The following is a 19,589-nucleotide window of genomic DNA, read 5'->3' as shown; positions in this document are numbered from 1 at the left end:
GACGAATTCCGATGCAATGGAGCAACACAAGTGTTAATAAATGACAAGAAGAAGGCTAGGCGTAATCTAAGATAAGATTAGATTAGATTAGATCAGATTAGATTAGATTAGACTAGATTAGATTAGATTAGATTAGATTAGATTAGATTGGATTAGATTAGATTAGATTAGATTAGATTAGATTAGATTAGATTAGATTAGATTAGATTAGATTAGATTAGATTAGATTAGATTAGATTAGATTAGATTAGATTAGATTAGATTAGATTAGATTAGATTAGATTAGATTAGATTAGATTAGATTAGATTAGATTAGATTAGATTAGATTAGATTAGATTAGATTAGATTAGATTAGATTAGATTAGATTAGATTAGATTGGACTATTTGATTATCAAAAGCTTCGATAAATGGAGACTGGACTTGAAATTATTAAATTTTGAATAAAACAGTATTGTGAATACGAGGTGATCAGCCTCCTTTTATTTACCCTTCATTCACAATACCTTTCCTTCAGACAAAAGGACCTTCCTGCTTAACTCAAAACAGAGATTATCCTCACCAAAACTTGTGCGAGCCCGTCTCAGAAAGGGTGGGTGGAGACGACATTTTCTCACACTTTTCCTCTCCCTCTCACCAGCCGTTACGAGACGTTACGCCCTGTTCGCCGAAGGTCCTCGCAAGTGTATCACCCAAGCAGAGGCCGTGGCACGGCACGGCTGGCCAACTCAGAATTGCAGTTCCAGCAGTGGAGAGCACAAGTCGTCGTCGCCCCGTCGTCGCGCGGATCCGCGGAGCCAGAAGTCAGAAGATTTTTTGGTGCGTGCGTGCGTGTGTGTGTGCCGCGCGTGTGTGGACTCCGGAGGTTGGAGCAGGACTGTGGTTCCCCGCGGCAGGACGTTTCGGATACGGGTTCCACCCGGTGTTGTCGGATTTTCTTTGGATTAAGTGCAGACGGCGCGCGGAGGGGAGGGGAGAAGAAGGAGGACGGTTTGGGGACCTGCCACGAATAGAAAAACACGGTTCCGGAACACGTTACGGATTCCTTTTCTTTTTTTGGTCGTCGGAAAACAATCGATTCGGGGTTGGAAAAAATTCCAGCCCCAAGTGGTGGTGGTGGTGAAGGAAAACGGAAAATCTGTTGGAGGTCCAGCGATGATGGGCGGCGGTTGTCACTAAAGTGTGTATGTGTGTGTGTGAGTGCGCGCGTGTGTGGCTGTGATTACGGAGTTCCGGAGATCCAGCGGAAGCCGTTGATTTTGGGTAAGGATCCTGAAACCGGAATCCCTCCGCGGTTGAAACGGAAAAGCTTTTTCACGAGATATTTGGGCTGAACGAATCTTTTCCTCAAAAAAAATGTTCAACGTGTAAGTGTGTGTGTATTTTGGGTGTAAAACCCAGAGGAAAATCGCATTTTTTTTCAAAACAGGAAGACGCCCCAAAATCACCGTGCAGGATTTTTCGTGAAAAAAAATCACCGTCAAAAAGTGTCTTTTCCACAATTCATCAAAAAGAGAGAAAAAAAAATAAAGAATCCCTTTAAAAAGTTTCATAATACAGGAAGATTTTCGCATCAAAAGAAAATCTCATCTCCGAAGAAATCCAAAAGAAGGCGTGAACCGTGTGCGAGCGAGACGGAAGAGTGTGGCCGGATTTGGGCCACCTTTGCCAGATCGGGAGAGAGAAACCAATAGCGAGAGCAAGAGAGAGAGAGAGAGAGCGCGTGTGACACACGCACACTACGTTACGGCGTTACGCGAGGTGAGAGAGAGAATTGTGTTGAGAGATGACAGATCGCAGCCTCCCCTATCACAAGGATCAGTTTTCCACCCTTTGCGAGGGGAGAAAAAGAAAATTCTGCTTAGATTTTCCAGCGTAATAAATTTAATTTAACCGGATTATTAAATAACAAATTTAAAAATTGAAAAAAGTAATTTTAACACACTTTAAAGTCAAAGAAAAACTCAGCAAAATTACAATCAAAAAACGGTAAGACAGCTGCTCCCTTTTTGTGCGGTTGTGTTTGTGTTTTCCCAGCATCATAATCACACACCGAAACTTGTGGGGAGCGTTGTCTGTGTGTCGTCGTCTTAGGCACAAGGACAGAGGGACATTAAGCATTGCGACAATGGGGTGTTGTCAATATTGAACGTGGTGTGTGGTGTGGACTGGCGAATTTTGTGTGATGGAATTTTGCCCTGCCTGCCGAATATTTGCACACAATTGTCGTAAAGTTGGCAAATTTTGCGTGAATTTGCACACAATCAACAAGGTGGATTGGGTTTTACGGCAAACATAAATTTATAGAAATTTTTGAGGCATTATTCCAATTATTCCAAACGATTTTAAAGTATTTTCCTAACCCTGAAAAAACATATTTTGTTCACATGCTTTTATTATTGCTGTGTAAAACATTGTTTAATCATGTTTAAGTTTCAACCGAGACACGTAGCCTTGTGGTAACGCTTCCGCCTCGTAAGTGGTAGATCGGGGTTCAAATCCCTCCAACCAACACAACTGGTGATCGTTCCCCTTCTGAATTCGACAGCTTAGGGAGGCGGATTAGTAACATTAACATAGTTTTTCTTGCAAAAAGAATGGTATGAAATTATACTGAGCTTGGTAGAGCAGCGTTCAAAGTATCTCAAGAAGTCGTTTTCAATAAATTTTCCAATAGTTTGAAAAAAATAGTCAACTTATTTAAATTACTTATTTTTAAAATACTCTCAAATGTGTCATGTTTCCCCCATTGAAAATGAGTGTGAATCGAAAAACGGACTGCATTATCGGATACTTTGCACAATTTTACTCTAAAAACAGCTATATTTTTTTTAACAAGGTTACAAGTTTTAAGTTTTACAGAAACGGAAATCAATAATATTGAGCGAGTTGTGGCGCTATAACCACGGCAAATAGTGTCCAGGGCATTTGTGTAAATACAATGTCCCATCCTCGAGGGTCCCGGAGCACTAAAACTTCTTAGCATGGGAACTTGAGCGGCAACTCCCCACGTTTCTTCCTCCCCTGTAGATTCAGAACTGTATTGTTGTTTGATCATTTATGCTCAAATTCAATCCAATTCAACGAATCATCTTTGCGGTAAACTTTACGCAGTTGGTCTGGCCGCTTTAACGTTTGTGATTTTTCAAAGCAATCTAATGCAATGGGGCACTGCAATTGTTAATAATGACAAGAGGATGCTAAGCGTTAATCAACCTAAGGCATTTTCCAGGATGTCCTCGAATGACTGGCTGCGCTAGGGTTAGATTAGGTTAGATTACAGAAACGGAAATCAATAATTATTCAGATTTACCATTTTACCTATTCGTTATTATCTAATGAATTTTGATCAAACTTGAATTTTTTTTATTTACTTAATCTACAATTTAGCTAAATTTTATTTAAAGTAAATAAACTTTGTTAAACAAACATTTAAGTGAACTTGTTGAAATGACGTAGTAAATTCAATTTGCTTAGCTAATTTATTTTGCTCAATTTAAGGCTGATTTTTATACAGAACACAGTTGAGCAATTCTCTACGAAATCGGTCTTTTTTCTTCAATTTTAATTTTTGTATTTTTTAATCCGACTGAAACTTTTTTGGTGCCTTCGGTATGCCCATAGAAGCCATTTTGCATCATTAGTTTGTCCATATAATTTTCCATACAAATTTGGCAGCTGTCGATACAAAAATGATGTATGAAAATTCAAAAATCTGTATCTTTTGAAGGAATTTTTTGATCGATTTGGTGTCTGCGACAAAGTTGTAGGTATGGATACGGACTACACTAGAAAAAAAAATACTCGATAAAAAAAAATTGGTGATTTTTCATTTAACTTTTTGTCACTAAAACTTGATTTGCAAAAAAACACTATTTACAATTTTTTTTATTTTTTTATATGTTTTAGAGAACATCAAATGCCAATTTTTCAGAAATTTCCAGGTTTTTCAAAAAGTCACCTAAAAATGAATTTAACTTGAAAACGATGCACTTTATCAAAATTTCACTACAGTACTTTTTGATTGCAAATTTGATTTTACATCAAAAAATGAAGTTAAAAATTTTTTGCGACCAATATTTTGATTTTTTTTAAAAATCAGTAATGATTCAAAAATTCATAGCTTGGTCAAAGATTTTTTGCACAACCTGAAAATTTCGGAAATGTTGGCATTTGATGTCCTCTAAAACATATTAAAAAATAAAAAATAGCGTTTTTTTGCAAATCAAGTTTTAGTGACAAAAAGTAAAATTAAAAATCACCAAAAAAATTTTTACCGTGCATTATTTTTTTACAGTGTAGTCCGTATCCCGTACTTACAATTTTGCCCAAGACACCAAATCGATCAGAAAATCTCTTCAAAAGATACAGATTTTTGAATTTTCATACATCATTTTTGTATGGACAGCTGCCAAATTTGTATGGAAAATTATATGGACAAACTAATGATGCAAAATGGCTTCTTTGGGCATACCGAAGGCACCAAAACAGTTTCAGCCGGATTGAAAAATACCAAAAAAAATCGAATGACCGAAATCTGAGAGAACTGCTCAGTTACTACTGGATTCACCCTGGTTCTAAAAAATACAATTTTTGCAATTTCGTCGTGAAACTACTTACTTTTCTTGTCATTCTTGAACGACGAAATAGCCTACTTTTCTGTACCATAAATAACAGAATCGAATAGCAACACTTTTCAAAATAAATGCTGAAAAGTTCTACTTTTCAGCACTGAAATGGGTGCTGAAAAGATGAACTTTTCAGCACTTGTTTCAAAAAGTAACACTTTTCAACATTTTTTTGATTTAAACGATTTATTGACAAAAGACATAAAAATTTGACATGAAATTTCACTCAATGGGTGTTTTTCGGAATTGCAAAAAATGTTGTATGGAACTCGTTGCAAAACTTGATTTTTTCAGCACTCTTCGTATTTATCCAACTCGGTGAACCTCGTTGGATAAATGTACGACTTGTGCTGAAAAAATCCTCTTTTTGCAACTTGTTGCATCAACTACTATTTCAACAAAACTACATTAAGCACTATTGAAATAACTTTATTGAAAAATCATAAACGATCTTTGTGTGGCTCAGCCATGTTTTAAAAGTATAAATCATGAGAATATTCTTACCGGTTGGATAATATTTGAACAATATCGTGGCCGTCGTGCTAACTTGTCGTACGTGCATTTTGGGCCAAACTGAGTTAAGAACGCCATTTTTTGCAGCTCACAATGCCTCACCTTTTGACCTTCACAGATCCCCAAAATTCGATTTCAATCCTGAGATATTCAATTAAAACCGAAAAAACTCCGTGCATTTTTGTCACTTTACATATGAAAGAGGCTTCTATCTCGTCGTGCTATCTTGTCACTCCCTGAAAATTGATGTAAGTGCGACAATTGGCCAAAGGGATTTCAGGTTAGAACACGTTTGACGCACGTACAAGTTAAATTACCGTAAACATTTGTATCTATAACTCGGGACTCCGGCAACCAACTTCAATCAAACTTTGGGAGAATGCACAGAATGGTCTGCCAAACAAAACGTGTTTGTTATTGTTTACATTGCGTGCTCTAGTTTTTGTTTATTCAAGGTCAAACATTAAAACGTGTTTTTTGCTCGGAACGTCAAAATGGCGGGTGCGACAAGATAGCACGACGACGTCGAACTGTGAAAATTTTGAGCGAAATCGGTTAAGGGTAGCTTTTTATCCTTTCATACAAAAACGTCTTCATTAAATCGTTAACCCTCTACTGCCCAAATTTTTTTTTCGAAAATTTTTATTTTTCCCGTGTTCAGGAGGTCATTTTGAGCAACTTTTGTTCTACAAAAAACTTTACTTCTCTTGTTTTATGTTTTTGTTGTTTCATTTTTAGTATTTTAATCTGCATTTATCTTGCATAGTTTATGTTTGTTTTTGGTAGTATTTGGCCTATTGTACCACCTCCTATCATTACATTTTGCCTAACAATTTTTTTCATGTTTTTAAGTAACTTTTTAAATTTTTTGCATGTTTTTCACATTTTCTGCTATAAAATGGCACCATTATCATTAAAATTGTAAATAAATGCGTAGAGGCATAGTCTGGGTCACTAGAAAAATTACTGCATGCTTCTTTTTACTGAAAATATAGGAAATGTTAGTAAGAAACACTGTCAAAGTTGACCCCTAAAAAAATGACATTTTTAAAACCATTGGCAAAGTCACATAAAACAAGTTTAACTTCCAACCCTGAATCTTAAACCTTGCGGTTTCGTCAACGGTTCCACAGGTGTGTATCGTTCTTTTTGCGACAAGACTCCGCCTCCCGGGTCTCCTAAGTGTGAAGGTATGGCACGGGGAGAGGGCACCGAATACCTATCTTTACACTTAGAATTTTTGCGTCCGCCTCGGGATTCGAACCAGCGACCTCTGGATTGTGAGTCCAGCGCGCGGTCCGATTGATCCACACAGGCAGACCTTTTTTTCCATACATACTTTAACGATTAAAAGCGATTTCGCAAATTTAACAGTTAGTTATTTTTCCTAATGAAGCCGGGCGGTATCTTTTAAAATTTTCCAAAATTTTCATTTGTTCTTGTCACCCTAATGTCGAATCATCTGAAAACAATTTGAAATTGATTTTCCTGCGTTGATAATCATATCGAGCATGTTTGAGCTTGTTAAAATCATGTAGATTTTTTGTAAAATTCAGATGTACGGTTTTGAAAAACAACGGAAAACATTTTTTTGCGTCAACACTTGTGTAAAATTTTGGAACCAAAGCATGTAATTTAATGTTTTTTTTTTAAGTGAAAGAAAAAAATAAGTATTTATTTTTAGAAAACATTCCCAATTGATTGGAAAATCCATTGATTTGTAGGCGTAAATTGATCACAGAATTGTTGCATATGGTGTATATTTATAATATAAATAAAAATTCAATTTCCTAAAATTATATTTTTATATTGGGAATTTCAATGGTTCGTTAATATTTCTATTTCTATTTCTTCAAAACAACTGGTTTACATGGATAGCATCCCGAGTAGACGGAAAAAAAACTTGGGAATAACATTTTTGGATTTTTGAAAATACTAGGCCAATAACATTTTATGTTATTTATAACAAGATCTGTTATTCTTCGTTATGATTTTTTTGTTATTGGATTGTTATTGTAATAACAGAATATTACCTTTTTTTGGTATTCTTCGAACAAATCTCTGTCATTATTTTTTGTTATTTTAAAAACTAATCCGATCATCCCAATAACAATTGGAAGTATTCTTCCATAACAAAATATGTTATTCCAAAGTTGTTTGGGCTTTCAACCAATAACAAATTTTGTTATGATAACATAAACTGTTATTTAACCCTTATGCAAACATGGATTTTTCAAGAAGATTCCATAACACTTTCTGTTATTTTAACAGTATTTGTTATTGAAATAGCATGAATTTTGTTATTACCGTCTGCCCGGGATGTTTATACAGTCCAGACTGTTTGATTTTTTCAAAAACAGAAATATTGGTCGCAAAAATTTTTCAACTTCATTTTTCGATGTGAAATCAAATTTGCAATCAAAAAGTACTTTAGTGAAATTTGATAAAGTGCACCGTTTTCAAGTTAACGCCATTTTTAGGTGACTCTTTTGAAAATAATCGCAGTTTTTCATTTTTTTAAATTAGTACACATGTTTGCCCACTTTTGAAAAGAATAATTTTGAAAAGCTGAGAAAATTCTCTATATTTTGCTTTTTTGAACTTTGTTGATACGACCCTTAGTTGCTGAGATATTGCCATGCAAATGTTTAAAAACAGGAAAACTGATGTTTTCTAAGACTCACCCAAAAAACCCACCGTTTTCTAATGTTGATTTCTTAGTAACTAATGGTCCGATTTTTGCGACCAATATTTCGTTTTTCTGAAAAAATCAGTATTAATAAAAAAAATCATAACTCGGTCAAAGATTTTTTGCACAACCTGGAAGTTTCTGAAAAGTTGGCATTTGATGTCCTCTAAAACATATCAAAAAATGAAAAAATTAAAAATAGTGTTTTTTGCAAATCAAGTTTTAGTGACAAAAAGTTAAATAAAAAATCACCATTTTTTTTTTACTTTGTATCATTTTTTTCAGTCTAGTCCATATAATAACTTTGCCGAAGACACCAAATCGATCAAAAAATTCCTTCAAAAGATACAGATTTTTGAATTTTCATAAATCGTTTTTGTATGGACAGCTGCCAAATTTGTATGGAAAATTATATGGACAAACTAATGATGCAAAATGGCTTCTTTGGGCATACCGAAGGCACCAAAAAAGTTTCAGTAGGATTGAAAAATTCAAAAATTAAAATTGAATTGAATTTCGTGTTTTTTCTAACTTTGCTGGGTTATTTTTTAGAGTGTAACAATGTTCTACAAAGTTGTTGAGCAGGCAATAAAAATTACCGAATCAGAGCACCTCGAAACGATCTCTAGAACAAACCGAGCTAAATCTACAAAAACGGTCTCTTTTAAGAAAATAAATGTTTTAAATAATGGCTTGGCTTAAATCTTACGAAACCCTTTCAGTATTCAAAATCATGATGGTTATACAGTCCCTCAGTTTGCCGTCACTTCAATCCCAACTATATGTTTCCCAAACACGGGGGATTTGTCGCCGGGGATGAAAAATTCACACTCCAGCTTCACCAGCGATGGAACTATTAGTCACAATTTGACAGGTCGATTTCCTGTCCGTGACACCATTTCCTTTTTGGGAAAGTTTTCTGTTTTTTTTTTCTCTGCCGCTGGCACACACCAACTCACATCCCACTGGCAGAGAGTAGGAAGACGGAAATGTGTGCGCCAAGTTTGTGGGTATAAAAAGATTTGTCCGTTTTTTGAGCCATTTGATGGGCGGAAATCCCTCTTGGAAAAGATGTGGCTTTTCTTTTTGGCAACGGGGGGTTGCATCACTGCTGCTGCTGCTGCTGCTTGTGTTTGCAGCTTGTGGGACAAACTTAGTGACGAAGGAGGTGTGTGTGTGTGTGTGTGTGTGTGTGTGTGTGTGTTACTTTTGGATGGTCTATTTTTGACAGCAAAATCCGTTAAGGATAATGATTTGGTCCCATTTGTCGGAATGTGACAGATAGAGGAAACTTAATGATGATACTTTTTAAACAATTCAGATTTTTTAACGTTCTGGTAAAAAAAATACCAAGTTATTTGAATTCTAAAGAACTACAAATTTATTCTAAAACAATCAACTAGAAAAACACAAACAAGAAACACACATCTTTTTCCTTCTCACACCAATACTAAGCCAACCCCAAATTGATTGATGAACCCAAAACTGTGGGAAAAGGGCCCAAAATTCTGGGAAAAGGGCAAAAGAAGACTATACTTTTTTTTCGCTAAACTTTTCTGTTGAAATGTCACGCCTATCATGTTTCGTGCGTTGCCACGATTAAGGAGAAGCAGAACAAGAAGAAAAAGAAGTGAGAGTGTCATTAATTTTGAAGTTTCGTCGATCGAAAGTTTCCTCGCTCCGTTTGAGCTTTGGATTCCGGGAACCGCAACCGAAGTAAAAGTAAACTTCTGCGTTGTTCTGGGAAGAAGGAAGGAACGTGTGAATTGTCGAGGAAAAAAGTATGAGTTTTTTTTTGTTTCCTGGAAGTGTTTGCGATGCAGAATCGAGTTAGACGACACGTGTCGTGGGTGCTAATCGATTACGCATCGTTTTTTTTTTTGTGATAAAAATTTACGATTCTTAGCCAAATGCGCTTTAACTCCGTCTCTAGGCGGATTTCGATCTAAAAAAATTTTTCTAAAATTTTTTTTTTTTCAAATTTTTCAACCAATTGTCAAAAACATTGGAAAAATAACTCTTGAATACGTAGCAATTTTAGGATTGGTTACTTGTTTTGTGTGACTTTGCCAATGTTTAAAAAAATGTATTTAAAAATGGGGTGAACTTGTCTTAAAAACATAAAAAAACAAATTAGTGACTGTTTGACTTTTTTTCAAGGCCGTTGCAAATATGTTTTAAAGTTTATGCCACCAACCTCCCCCCCCCCCTTCCTCTAAAATCTAGCATTAAAATCAGGGGGCAAAAAAATGTTTTACAAAAACTTTAAAACTCAAACAGAAATAGATGTTGAATAGGGTGAAAACAAAAAAACGACATCAGGGATACCCCCTGATTCGATTCCTTATGCAAAATAAGTAACTGTGAAAATTTTGAGCGAAATCGGTTAAGGGTAGCTTTTTATCCTTTCATACAAAAACGTCTTCTTCAAATCGATCTTCGACAATGTTGACAATGATCCGACACATTTAACGCCACCTTTTGGCGGAATTTTGAAATTTTTGCTTTTCCCCATAATTTTTTTTTCGAATTTTCCATACATACCTCAACGATTAAAAGCGATTTCGCTCAAAATTTTAACAGTTAGGGTAGGGTAGTCATCAATGAGACACTTTTGGTTTTCAACTTTCAACGATTTTTCTAATTTTTTCATCAGCATGTTTTATCGAGCTTTTAGTTGCATTTTTTATCTTTTAATGTGTTCTAACATTGACCAAAATATGAGATCGATCCGACATCTACAGCCAGAGTTATTCAACTGTCTCATTGTAGACGCACTTGGCAGGAACAATGAGACAGCTGGGGAACAATGAGACACTCTACGAAAATCAACATTTTTTAGCAAAACATCATGTTTTTGTATTGTTCCATTGCAGGTGACTTGCCTTGAACATTTTAGAGCAATTTTGCCAACATGAAACTATTAATAACAAAAGTTACACTAAAAAGTATTTAAATTTTGTAAAATCCATATATTAATACCAAATAACTTTGTATTTTTGGTTAAATGAAGTTTAAACTCTATAAATATGCCAAAAATAAATTTTAATTCATGTTTTGAAAGATTTCCATCGATTTTGAAAAGTTTATTGAAGAAAAATCAAAGTGTCTCATTGTTACCCATGGGCTGAAATGAGTGGGGAACAATGAGACAGCCCTGGATTCTGGGTAAATTCTAAATTTTGGCCAAACCTAATTAAAGGACATTGTAGCCCAACTCAATCCCTATGGAACGTCGAAAGAAATTTGAAGAAATATTAGTTTTGGTGTAAATGGCAGCCTACGAGCGAAAAAGTTTTTTCTGTCCATAATTTACTTTAACACCCCAGAATCAAACATTTATGAATAACTTTGCAAGGGAGCATCCATAACCAAAGCCACTAATATGGCAGACGTGTATCCAGTAGACACACCTTTCCCCCAAATATGAGCCTGATTGGTTGAAACTACGATTTGTGAGAGCCATTTTATCATTGTTCCCCGTGTCTCATTGATGACTACTCTACCCTACTTATTTTTTCCTAATGAAGCCAGGCGGTATCTCTTAAGATTTACCAACATTTACATTTTTTTATGTCACCCTAATGTCGAATCATCTGAAAACAATTTGAAATTGATTTTCCTGCGCTGATAATCCTATCGAGCATGTTTGAGCTTGTTAAAATCATGTAGAATTTTTGTAAAACTCAGATGTACGGTTTTGAAAAACAGCGGAAAACCTTTTTTTGCGTCAATACTTTCCGGGCAGACGGTAATAACAAAATTCTTGCTTTTTCAATAACAAATACTGTTAAAATAACAGAAAGTGTTATGGAATCTTCTTGAAAAATCCATTTTTGCATACGGGTTTAATAACAGTTTATGTTACCATAACAAATTTTTTTATTGCTCTAATATTAATTGAAAGTCAAAAAAACTTTAGAATAACATTTTTTGTTATGGAAGAATACCTCCAACTGCTATTGGGATGATCGGATTAGTTGTTAAAATGGCATCCCGAGCAGACGGAAATAACTTGGGAATAACATTTTTTGTTATTTGAAAATACTAGGCCAATAACATTTTATTTTATTTATAACAAGATTTGTTATTCTTCATTATGATTTTTTCGTTATTGGATTGTTATTGTTATAACAGACTAATAACATTTTTAGTTATTCTTCGAACTAATCTTTGTTATTATTTTTTGTTATTTTAACAACTAATCCGATCATCCCAATAACAGTTGAAGGTATTCTTCCATAACAAAAATGTTATTCCAAAGTTGTTTTGGCTTTCAACCAATATCAGACCAACAAATAACAAATTTTATTATTATAGAGCAATTCCATGTCAAATAGGGAATCGGTTGTACCCGACCCTCTCCGATTTCGATGAAACTTTGTAGACATGTTATCCTAGGCATATATAAGCCATTTTTGTGTATATGGAGCCAGTAACACTCGATAATGACATTTGAGAAGGGCGTAAGTGTTTTCAATATTTTTGTGTTTCGTAATTTAAATATTGCTGTATCTCGAAGCCGTTGCATCGTATCAAAAAGTGGTCAAAGATAAACTTGTAGGAAATTTGACGGGCTTTCCGAAAAAAATACATTGAAAGAAAAAAAACTCCACTTTTATGAGATTTTTTGATTTTTAAGTTTAAAAGTTAAATTTGAATTAAATTTTGTTCGCTCAATTTTTTGTGAAAATAGCCTAAGATGTTACAAAAAGACTCACGAAAAATGCAGGATGGAGCATGTCGATTGAATCGATGAATCGATTCTCCAGACAATTTTACATAAAAGTCTCCATATTGTCCACTGTCCTAAGTCCAATCCTTGTGAAGTTACAGCGGTTTTAAAAATAAAAATGTTGAAAAAATAGGGTTTTTGATGGTTTTTGGCAATTTCTATATGACGGACTTGATTTTCCAGTTTCGAAAATATTTTTACCGAAAAGCTCGTCCAATTTCCCATGAGTTTGTCTTTGACCACATTTCAATTGGATGTATGGGCTTACAGATATAAGCTAATTACATTGCTCATAACTGAAAACATAATAATTTTCAGTGTAGTAAAGTAACCTGGATAATAAATTAGCTTATATCTGTAAGCCCATACATCCAATTGAAATGCGGTCAAAGACAAACTTATGGGAAATTGGACGAGCTTTTCGGTAAAAATATTTTCGAAACTGAAGAATCAAGTCTGTCATATAGAAAATGCCAAAAACCATCAAAAACCCTATTTTTTCAACATTTTTATTTTTAAAACCGCTGTAACTTCACAAGGTTTGGACTTAGGACAGTGGACAACATGGAGACTTTTATGCAAAATTGTCTGGAGAATCGATTCCCGTATTCGGCTTTTGAAAATTTTGACGTTTAGAGCACTTTTCAAAAAAACAGTTTCAGTAAATGATTTTTGTATTTTTTTAGGTCAGTTGCTCCATCCTGCATTTTTCGTAAGTCTTTTTGTAACATCTTAGGCTATTTTAACAAAAATTTTGAGCGAAAAAAAAATCGTGGGCTCACCTTCAAATTTAACTTTTAAACTTAAAAATCAAAAAATCTCATAAAAGTGGCGTGTTTTTTTCTTTCAGTTTTTTTTTTCGCAAAGCCCGTCAAATTTCCTACAAGTTTGTCTTTGACCACTTTTTGATACAATGCAACGGCTTCGAGATACAGCAATATTTAAATTACGAAATACATAAATATTGAAAACACTTACGCCCTTCTCAAATGCCATTATCGAGTGTTACTGGCTCCATATACACAAAAATGGCTTATATATGCCTAGGATAACATGTTTACAAAGTTTCATTGAAATCGGGGGAGGGTCGTGAAAAAAGTACCTAAAAAAATCCTGTTTTGGGCTGGAATTGCTCTATAACATAAACTGTTATTAAACCCTTATGCAAACATGGATTTTTCAAGAAGATTCCATAACACTTTCTGTTATTTTAACAGTATTTGTTATTGAAATAGCATGAAATCTGTTATTATCGTCTGCCCGGGATGTTTATACAGTCCAGACTCGATTATCTTTTTACTTATCTTAAATGGAGTCACAGAATTCGAATTTGATAAAAAAAATAAAAAAATATGCGAAAATAAAGTTTAAAAATATTGCAAATTCCTTAGAAGATTAAACAATTTAGTTCAACAAGATTTACCGAGTTGAATGAAAACGAAGAGAGAAAAATCAAGTCTCACAGATAGAAATGGACAAAAACCTACAAAAATTGCCAAAATACTTGTTTTAAAATCTGTAACTTCTGTAAAATTTTAAATTTTTTGGAATCAACACACGTTTCAAAAGGGCGTAATATTTAATAATTGGCATTTTTTAAATGTTATTCTTGATTCAAAAAATAAGAAAATGTTGTTTTGGAAAAGATCGGAAAATTTTACGAATGTTTCACTTTTCAACATTGGAAATCGCTGCTGAGATATCAACACTAGAAAATTGAGAGTTGTTTGGGTGAGACTTAGCAAACTGCAATTTCCCTGTTTATTTTTCTTTAATCCGCTTTATCTCAGCGATCAGAGCAGAGTTGTCAGGTTGCCAGATAGATCTGGGAATGTTCGATTTTTCAAGTGTCAGCCAGAACAAAGATTTATCCTTCTCAGTGCCAGATTTTGGCAGATTTTTCACTTCATGCCCATTTGGAACAATATTTTGATTAAAATAAACGATTTAAAAAAAATAAATAAGTTTTTCTTAAATAGAACGTAAATTGACAATTGAGAATGGTTAAATTTCATCTGCCCGATTTTTAGAATTTTTGATCGATACTTTGCCAGTTTTCCCTAATTTTGACCTGGTAACCCTGAATCAGATGTCCAACCTTCAATGCCTTAGAAAATTTTCTGAATTCTTGAAAAAAAAATGATATTGGTAACTTATAGTCACTATTTTGAAAAATCGAAAAACTGCAAATATTTAGCTGAATTAAATCTTTCGGTGGCTTTATCTTGAAAACGAAGCACTTTATCAAATTGCTTTCGATGTGATTTCAAATTTACATGAAAAAAATAGTTAAAAAAGTTCTAGTAAAGAATTTGGATTTTTTTCAAAAATACCTATTTTTTTAATTCATAACTCGGCGACAAATTTTTTGACCATACTTCTCGAAAGCTCAAAAGTTGTGGGTTTCGATCCCCTAATTATATGAAAATATCTCGAAAATTTCGAAAATATCTCGAAAATTTTGGGAAATTTAGTTTTTGTGAATAAAAAGTAAATTACAAAATCAGCAAGATTTTTTTCCGTGTACCATTTTTTTCTGAACAGTCCTCACCAATACCTACAACTTTCCGGAAGACAACAAATTAATCAGAAAATTCCTTGAAAAGTTACAGATTTTGGAATATTTAGGTACCATTTTTGTATGAACAGCTGTCAAAATTGTATGGAAACTTGGATGGTAAACCAATGACCCCACAAAGTTTGAGCCAGAGCAAAAAATACAGTAAAATAAAAATTGTCGAAATCAGCCGATTTCGTAGAGAATTGCTCAAGGATTGGACTTAAGACAATAGTCAATATAGATACTTTTATTTAAAATTGTTTGGAAAATCGATCTTCGTGTATCGTTTATAAAAGATTTAAATCATTGATTTTTGTAATTTTTGAATCAAAAGTATTTCGCAGGTTATCGAACAGAAAATCCTTAAAGTACAATGTATTAATTTTTCTTTAAATCGTTTAATAATAAATCTGTTTGTATCATAAACACCAAATTTTATTCGACAATTTCTCACATCCCACGGGCAACATAAGCAATCACAATTAACGTTTCCGGTTGAGTTCCTGATATGTGTCATTTCTTCATCTTCTTTTTCATCTCAGCGTCTGCCCACCTCTCCCACCTCAAAACCAAAGAAGATCCTAAATCATTGCACTATTACGCAATCGTTCAACGAATAAAAAAAGAGACAGAGGAAAAACAACACACCCTCACACACACACACACACACACATTCGATGCCGAAAACAATTCCCCAAAGTAGATCATTTCAGCAACATTTCAGAGGGCACTAAAACACCTTGTTTTTCTGCCAATTCTGGCCATTCACACACGAACACATACACGCACACACACACACACACACACACACACACTAACTCACATTCACCAATTCCGATAACGGTCGTCATTCCATTTCTTTCCTCCGTCCCCTCGCACCTTTTCCGTTTTATGGTCCCCCATAAATACAATTTATTTGCCATAGTTCATTCACCATAAGTGTGTGTTTGTGTGTCCGCAGTGTGTGTGTGTGAATCATTTTTAGGAGGTTTTCTTTTTGAAGATACTTTCCTTTTGTCATTTGGGAAGATTTTGCTCATTCATTTTATTAACTTTTCATCAACCTCTTGTTAGTTGATTATTATTTTATGTTTTATTATTTATCTTAAAAAAAAATATCTTTTTAAATAATTCACAAATTTTGAATTTAAAAAACTACAAAAATTGTCAAAATAGCACCAGCAATCATTCAATTTCCCAGTGACAAAAAGCGCCCTTTCCTTCTTCCTCTTCTGTTAACGGTTCCTTTTCCCACCACCCCTCTCCTCCCCCTTCACGTGGCACGCGGGTGGTTACGTAACTTGCCACACAAACACACGCACACAGACTGACTGAAGAAACAACCCCGCCTCGCCGAACCCCCCCTACTCTACAAACGCACCACAATGAAGTAGACACATGATGCTGGGAAGGAAAGAAGATCTTCTTCTTCTGTTTTTTTTTTTTCATTACGTGCTGGTGTTGGCAGCTTTCAACGAGTCGTGTGTTTGCCAAATTTGAGGAATATTGTTCGAGAAAGAATACTCCCTTTTTTAAAATGAATTTATCTAGTATCTGAAATTGAATCAAAAATTTGAAAATTAAAAAAAACACTTGATAATGCTTAGAATTATGTTCAACTAAATATTACAACCATGTTTGAAAATCCAACACTTTTTTCGAAACAATTAATCGAGTCTCTTATAGAACTAGATTTATTGCAATTAACGGTCGGATTTTTTGACCATGTTTTTCTATGGCTCAAAAGTTGCGGGTTTCTGTCCCCTTAAACATATCGAAAAATCTTGAAAATAAAAAAATACGTATTTGGGAAATTGAGTTTTTGTGAAAAAAAATGTTGATAAAAAATCTGCAATTTTGTTTCCGTGTACCTATTTTTTTCTTAATAGTCCTCAACAATACTTACAACTTTACCGAAGACACCAAGTTGATCAGAAAATTAACTCCAAAGTTACAGCTATTTGAAAATTTACGTACCATTTTTGTATGGACAGCAGCCAAAATTGTATGGGTGAACCAATGACACAAAATAGCTTCTTTGGTCATAGGAAAGGCCCCCAAAAAGTTTGAGCCAAATAAAAAAATACAAAAAATAAAAATGGTCGAAATCGGCCGATTTCGTAGACAGTTGCTCAAGTTTGATGTGTTATTGAAACAGATTTCGAAAATATTTTCTGATTTAAAGGCAAATTCAGTACTAGAAGTGTTTTTTAGTAAATTTGGATTGTTTTGCCTTCGTCACTGAGGTAAGGCTATAATCCTGCTCTAAAGATGAACTTTTCATATAAAGCTCATAGACCCACCTTCATGTATACATATCGATTCAGAATCGATAACTGAACAAATGTGTGTGTGTATGTGACCAATAATGCCACTCAGTTTTCTTAGCACTTGCAGAACCGATTTTGACCAAACAAGTTGCATTCGATTTGGTTTAGGGTCCCGTCAGGTGCTGAGCAATTCTCTAGGAAATCGGTCTTTTTTCTTCAATTTTAATTTTTGTATTTTTTAATCCGACTGAAACTTTTTTGGTGCCTTCGGTATGCCCAAAGAAGCCATTTTGCATCATTAGTTTGTCCATATAATTTTCCATACAAATTTGGCAGCTGTCCATACAAAAATGATATGTGATAATTCAAAAATCTGTATCTTTTGAAGGAATTTTTTGATCGATTTGGTGTCTTCGGCAAAGTTGTAGGTATGGATATGGACTACACTGGAAAAAAATGATACACGGTAAAAAAAAAGGTGCAGTGGTAATCCTACAGGCATAACCATCATGACGAAGAACTTCGGACACAAAAGTAAATGAAATTTTTATAGTTTTTAATATTTGCGTTTCTTGGCCACAAAATCAATCACGAAATAGTTATTTCGTAAGATCTATTTATTTTTGCTCAAAGATGGTCTCATGGTATTTGGACGTTTGATAACAATTAAAACTTTCAAACGCTTCTTTAGCTAATCGTGATGGCAAAATTTTCGGGCCAGTTGATATGAAATCATTTCATCAATTTTCTGTTAAACTTTCGGCATTGAACAATTTTCAAGAAATATTTTGCAAACAATAAAATTTATTACAAAGAGTCATTCTGAACCATGTGTTAAAGACACAACACACAAACCCTAGAGCTTGATACCCATATTGCCCCAACTCTTATGGTTCCGCAAATGTCCCCTTATCGGAACATCCCCGGGGCCTCCGGCCACTCCAGGTGGTGGCCATTACTGCCAAAATGTCAAATTTCATGTCCAGTATCAAAATCCCTAGAGTTTGATACCCATATTGCCCCAACTCTTATGCAGGGTTGTTACGGACGGCGCGGATCGCGCGGATGGCGCGTTTCGCGCGGATAGCGCGGATCTGGCGCGGATTTGCTGGCTAATTTTGCTCAGGCGCGGATTTCGCGCGGATGGCAATTTTGATAAATAAATAGCTAGAATTACTGTCACGTTATTAAGAAAAATATTATCAAGAATTGCGAGAATATGTTTTTTTTCATTGAGTGCAATTTCAATTTCTTATTAATAGATTTTTTTTTCTGAAAATGTTTATTTTCGAAAAATTAAGATGTAAGATTACGTAGAGATTATTTTTTAAATTTATGGTTGAGAAATTCCTAAATAAAATTTCTACTACACTTAACTAATTTCTCAATATATCCGGCTCTGAATATGTAATTTCTATTGAATTTGAGTAATGTTTTTTTAACCTTATTTATTTTTAATTTTATAGTGGATATCAGAGTTTGGAAAACCACTCACACTCACAAATCGAGTAGGCTTCCTCACAGCAAACACTCTCGATACTCACCGTGAGTGTGAGGGCTGAGTAAATTTACTCATATTTGAGTAAAATGAGGGTGTGAGTAGGCCGTTTCCAACAATTTGTTATTTACAAAATCATTGATAACATCAATCCAAAATCAAGCGTCTTTATGAATCGGTTGTACATTCGAGGTAGCGTCAATGTCTATAAATCGAAAGGTTCTGTGTTGGTATTAATGTGGTATCAATTTTTTTTGTCTGTCCGGTTTTTTTTTTCGTTGCTTTAAAAAAAACCTTGGATTGTCAAAGTCCAGCGGATGGCCAATTATTTTCATAATTTTAAGATTGATGACCGGTCGAATCCGTTGTAGATTGAAATACCACAGGATAAATCGGAGGCCACAGACGGGGGCAGCTTCTGCGGGTGGATGTTGACAGCCATACCAAAAGAAGATGGCCGTGTTGCTGTGGGTAATGGTCACTCCCTTCGACAGCTGTGCAACTGTGGCCACTCTCGGTCGCTGACAGTTCTACCAATATGTCTTGCCTAAGAACCAGGAGTGGAGCCTCAGCGGCTGCCGGTGGCCCTAGCCTAAAGCTGACCAAAGCACTGGATCGGCCTTTTTTAGTTTTCAGTGAACCTCCAAGCCAAAGTCACCGGCAGCTACTGCAACTTCTTCGGCGTGTCTCGATTCTG

At 34.7% G+C, this 19,589-nt stretch overlaps 1 protein-coding gene across 9 annotated transcripts in view; it reads left to right on the top strand.

Moving 5' to 3' along the window:
- The first annotated feature begins 738 nt into the window (after nt 1-738).
- The window catches only part of LOC120425161 (tolloid-like protein 2), a 349,823-nt gene continuing 330,972 nt past the window's right edge, over nt 739-19,589 (top strand). For 6 of the 9 annotated variants that reach the window (XR_005606479.2, XM_039589595.2, XM_039589597.2 and 3 more), the window contains exon 1: nt 739-1,262. The gene's annotated coding sequence lies outside the window, so the exon portion shown is untranslated. The remainder of the gene's footprint in view (nt 1,263-19,589) is intronic. The other 3 variants (XM_039589594.2, XM_039589593.2, XM_039589590.2) reach the window with 1 other exon arrangement.

Source organism: Culex pipiens, chromosome 1, assembly GCF_016801865.2.
Source record: "Culex pipiens pallens isolate TS chromosome 1, TS_CPP_V2, whole genome shotgun sequence".
Lineage (NCBI taxonomy): Eukaryota > Metazoa > Arthropoda > Insecta > Diptera > Culicidae > Culex > Culex pipiens.
The sequence above is the reverse complement of the archived record's forward strand: the minus strand, read 5'-3'. Positions and strand labels throughout refer to the sequence as shown.